This window comes from Strigops habroptila, chromosome W (assembly GCF_004027225.2).
Source record: "Strigops habroptila isolate Jane chromosome W, bStrHab1.2.pri, whole genome shotgun sequence".
NCBI lineage: Eukaryota > Metazoa > Chordata > Aves > Psittaciformes > Psittacidae > Strigops > Strigops habroptila.
Window position 1 is genome coordinate 4,979,254 of NC_044301.2, and position 5,565 is coordinate 4,984,818.

The 5,565-nt window shown below is 37.5% G+C and overlaps 1 pseudogene; it reads left to right on the forward strand.

Moving 5' to 3' along the window:
• Positions 1-780: 780 nt before the first annotated feature.
• On the forward strand, positions 781-4,902 carry LOC115619232 (annotated as a pseudogene).
• The last annotated feature ends 663 nt before the right edge of the window (positions 4,903-5,565 follow it).

Below are 5,565 nucleotides of genomic sequence, written 5' to 3' on the forward strand. Positions count from 1 at the left end.
TCAAGAATTTCTGGATACTAGCTAAGTTGCCTAAACATGACGCATTCCTGAATTACTGTCTGTGTAACTGCAAAACGATCTTCAGCATTCAGATTCCAGTAATTACAGCCTCAGGTGGTATTTGATTCCAATAATAAGGAAAATCCTCACCAAAAAAAAAAAAATCACAAGTCAGTTTAAATTTGAAAACAATCTGTTTACATTCTAATTCTAAACAGAATAAAAAGTTCTGTAGGAGACATTCACCCTGAGTCAACACAGAGAAGATTGTGGCTCTTTGAGGCAAAGAACTGCTAATTAGACAATCACAAGCAGACACCACTTGATTTAGTAGATACTTGCATCTCCAAGGAATTGAGACAAGGCCTAAATTAACAAAGATCAGAAAGAAAGTGTCCTAGATAGGAGAACAGAACAGCTTTTGGGAGAAAGATTAAGTCTCTCTGGACCTCTGGAGGAATTCAAAGGAGGGACTAGCTATAAAACCTAGATCGTTCCAGTAAGGACATCCTCTCAACTGAACATAAAGTGAGCCAAAAGACAGGCATTCACTGCCAGGTGGGTATGAGGAAAATCCACAGCAAGTAGGATAGATGAGGTGAAGTAGACATAACTAACACCTCCTGGATTTCATCTCTGAGTAGGTAGTTGAGTGGAAGGCTTTTGCCTGTAAGCAAATGTGTGTGTGCGTGTTTGTATTTTCTGGCAATATTTACCTTAACATTAATATGCTAGACTGATTTTTTTGTATTTCCTTAGAGATTTCAACAAGTAAACCAAATGGGTGAAGAAAGCTTGAGGAAAAAACAACAGAAAAGAGGATGGACAATACATTCAGAGACATTAACCCCAAACAATGAACCTACAAAAGCAGGCCAACCTTTTTCTTTTTCCCCTTTGGTCCACCGGTGTGTGAGGGGTGGGCAGAGGGAGGATCTGTGCACAAGTATCAGCATGCAAAACCTGCAGTTGTGTCCCAATTTAGCTGTGATGTACTAGTATCTTGGCAGTGTGGGCGGCTTACGTTTAAACTGCTAATTACTAGTAAAACAGAATCACATACTGGTTTGAGTTGGAAGGGACCTTAAAGCTCAAGCTCATCTAGTTCCAATCCCCCTGCCCATGGGCAGGGACACCTTCCACTAGACCAGATTGCTCAAAGCTTTGGTATAAACACAGTTAAAAAGTAAGAATATGTTTGTGGGTTTTTTAAGTCTTTCTTTGAATTATTTTGCTACCTGGTAACCGTGAACTTGATCAAGTGGGACACTTCAGACATGTTACCATTTCTTTCTACTTGTACTTCTCAGAGGATGAAGAGGGTTGTTCAGCATATTGCTTCTGGAAGTTTATTAGTGTTTATAGCCACAAAATAGCCACTCGAACAGAAAGACAAGTGAAAATTTGTCTCCTCCAGAAAATTACAGATGCTATATGATTCATAGAACTTGTTAGGAACCCGTCAACAAAGTTTTAAGTTGACAAGTAGGTATTTATTGTGGCACCGGAGAACACGGGGGATAGCTCCTCCTAGCATGTTCTGTCCAAGCATCAACCAAACCGCGATTATATTGTCGTTAGTCATACATATTCATTATATTGTATACATATTCATGAAGTTGTTTATACATGACGTCACATTCCTAGAACATTCTTCCTGCATGCGCACTTTATTATGGTAGTGGTCTTTGGGACCTTTGGTGGTCGTTTCTTCATCATCTTCCTCTTCATCACCTTATCCTTTCCTTGAACTCTTGTTCTGGTAGTCTTTGAGGTCTGAGCAGTAGATAAGTGCTTACGCCAGTTTAATTAGTTCGGTAACACTGCTGACATAAGTGAGCGATTTCTTCTCGTCCTTCTACTTATCAGTTAACTTAGCTACAGCACATCCTGAACTAGTTTCAGACACTCTTTATCTACAGTCCTTATTTTGCTTACAATAAATTTTATATGAAGGTCATAAGGTTCTAAAACTATGTCAGCTACAATGATTTATCTTATACAAGGATCCTTATTATGTTCTTTTGGTTGGGCTTTTTAGGTTTGGAAAGTTTTGTTGTTTTGTCAGACTTTCCATTACTATTGTTACAAAGCCACCAAAATTTTTATTTACAAAGGATTACATTTCATTTTGCACTTCCTTGTCTCACTATAGAAAACAGATATGCCACTTGCTCTCAGGAGGGAGTGGAATTCCTCTTTAAACTTAAGTAACATGATCTTTTCACCACTTAGCAGTTCAAAGTAATTCCTGTGCACAAATACCTGAAGCAACTGCTGAGGAAAAAAACCCCAAACAACCAAAACCACAAAACAAAACAAAACAAAACAAAAACAAAAAAAAAACCCAAACAAAAAAACCAACCCCAAAAAAGCAAACAAAAAAACCCCCAAAAAACCCCAAAAACCAAAAAAACCCCAAACCACCAAAAAACCCACCTCCATCCAAAAAATCAGATTTTAGAAGCTTAGAAAATTCAGAATTCCTCAAGTGCTCATAAAAGAATTCCAGTGTTTAATCAAAGATTGGAAAGGGGATGCTGACCTGTACAACATTAGATTTGAGCCCCACATAATCCAAAGAATGGTTTAATAAAGTAAACACACAGGCATGCAGAGTCCAAATAACCGTACTTTTGGAAACAGCAAGACTATGCCTTGGGGTGGGTATGCATCTTGGAAGGAAATGAGAAACTTCAGTTTCATATATTACTTTGTAGAAGCCGTATATTGAAAGCTGAAAAAGATAAGTCAGTAATGACAATTTCTATAATTGTATTATACCAAGAAGTAATTATTGAATTATTAGAAGTTACTTTACCAAAATGTCTCATTTTAATTTAAGGTGGGCCTCATCTGTGGAATCTGTATGATTGCTGGAACAATTATTGGCTCAGGTATCTTTGTTTCTCCAAAATCAGTACTTACCAATGTAGGAGCTGTGGGTCCTCGTTTAACCATCTGAGCAGCCTGTGGAATTCTTGCAACCTTAGGTAAATGAGTCAACAAAGGAGTTGAATCTTTGCGCAAATCTCTATCTACTGTTTCTGCATACTACTCTCATTTCACAAATTCAACAATAGCAGATCAAAATAAACATATCCTGGTAAGTGTAGCAGTACTTGGGAAAAAAAAAAATATTATATGTGTGCTGTTTATAAGAGATAAACTAAGCTTTTAAGATTGCAAAGCACACTTGCAGTTTATTTTGAAAGCAAGTCAGTTTTGCTTACTTCATCCACTAACTAATAAAGACAATACTTTCCTATTTAAATCACAGGCAAAGTGTGAGACTAGGTACTTCTATTTTCCTACTTGTGAATCTAATTCTATTATCTGAAAATTTAGTACCAAGCACCTCAAAATATTTCAAGTTAACCAAAAAAGGAATTCCATGGGCACTCTGTCAGGTACACAGCATATGCAAAAAACCTTTAAGAAAGATGCCAGCCAGAAGTATCATGGTATTACAAAGCTGAGCTTAGTTGACATTTTACTTCAAAATTGTGCAAGTCTATTTTTTCCATTTTTCCCAAAGGTAGGCCAGCCAGTGCACTTAGATGCTTCTTATAGTTTTGGTTACTTAGGCAGAAATCTACTGTGAAATCAGAATGTTTGTACTTTTTTTGTTGAAGTCTTAAACACCAATAGTAGTCAATTCTGGACTGTATAATTTCAGTGCATTTTTTTCCAATTGCTCACAAGTAATTGAAATTTTATTTTGCATATACAGTAAAACGTACTAAAACATGAATAGAGTAATGATGCACTGCATGTATCTATTTCCTTAACTTTACTACCTATGAAAAAGTGATGATCTGTTTTAGGAAGTGTGTGAACTAAACCAATAATCAATGCTATCCTTGTTACTCAGGTGTGCTTTGCTTTGCTGAGCTTGGTACAATGATCACAAAATCTGGGGGAGAATATCCTTACCTTATGGAAGCCTTCGGCCCAATTCCAGCATTTTTATTTTCTTGGACAAGCTTACTGGTCACCAAACTCAGTTTGTTTGTAATCATTTCTCAGCTTTGCGGAAGATGCATTAACTCCTTTTTATCCAGGTTGTGATCTGCCCCATGTTGTCATCAAGTGTCTTGCAACAAGTGCCATTGGTAAGATTTTAAGAGACAAGATCCATCAGTGCCTAATTCAGAAAACTTTCCGTACTATTTTAAAAGTTATCCAAGCATAGTATGTTAAAAAAACCCTGTATCAATAATATAGACAAACAGCAGCAGGAAAAAGTAGCATAGTAAATAAGGGGGGGAAGGGGGAATGATTTACGAAATTACTTTTCTTTCAATTCTGACAAATTTAGTGAAGTAATTCATGAATATGTATTTCAGTGATAATTACAATAGCGAATTCACTGAGTGTGAAGCTGGGAAGCTATCTCCAGAATTTTCTCACAGCTGCTAAAATGATCATTGTCACAATCATTATTGTAAGTGGAATTGTTCTCCTTGTGCAAGGTAATTAAATACACTACTTGCAAAAACTATTTTAGTTTCTGCTATGACCATTAAACAATTTCCCACAGAGGTGGCACAACAATAAACTTCTCTTTAATCAGAGTTTTAGTTCCAGATCTCTTGGGAACTATGGTATTTTCTTTTACAGAAGGAGGTGGGTGGGAAATGCAGCACTACAGATCAATTAATAAAAATTGGTATTAATTGATTTCAGCTGTGAGATGTTTCAAATCATGAACCAGATATCAGACTGTTTCTTCATCTGGTGGGGATTAAAGGAATTAATTTCAATACTGACCAGTAATCTACGTCTTATTTGAAGGAAAAAACCAAAAGCTTTAAAGATTCTTTCAAGGACAGTAAAATTTCTTTTGGCACTATAGGTTTGGCATTTTATAATGAAGTCTGGGCATACAATGGATGGTAAGGTGTCTTTACTAGCCTTAACAGTTACAGATTTAACAGCCTTTAACTGGTTTACTCTTCCCTTTACAACTCAAAAGATGTGATCTAAAAAAGTTAACATCTGACTTGTTATTAAGAATCTCTTAATGAATTTTAGAAAAAGAACAAAACCTAAACCCCTCAAACCCTCAAGTTCCGGTTTATAAGGGAAAAACTATACTAGATCATAGAATCATAGAATAGTTAGGGTTGGAAAGGACCTTAAGATCATCTAGTTCCAACCCCCCTGCCATGGGCAGGGACACCTCGCACTAAACCATGTCGCCCAAGGCTCCATCCAACCTGGCCTTGAACACTGCTGGGGATAGAGCATTCACAACTTCCTTGGGCAACCCATTCCAGTGCCTCACTACCCTCACAGTGAAGAACTTCTTCCTTATATCTAATCTAAACTTCCCCTGTTTAAGTTTGAACCCATTACTCCTTGTCCTACCACTACAATCCCTCATGAAGAGTCCCTCCCCAGCATCCTTACAGGCCCTCTTCAGATACTGGAAGGCTGCTATGAGGTCTCCACGCAGCCTTCGCTTCTCCAGGCTGAACAGCCCCAACTCTCTCAGCCTGTCTTCATACAGGAGGTGCTCCAGCCCCCTTATCATCCTCATGGCCCTCCTCTGGACTTGCT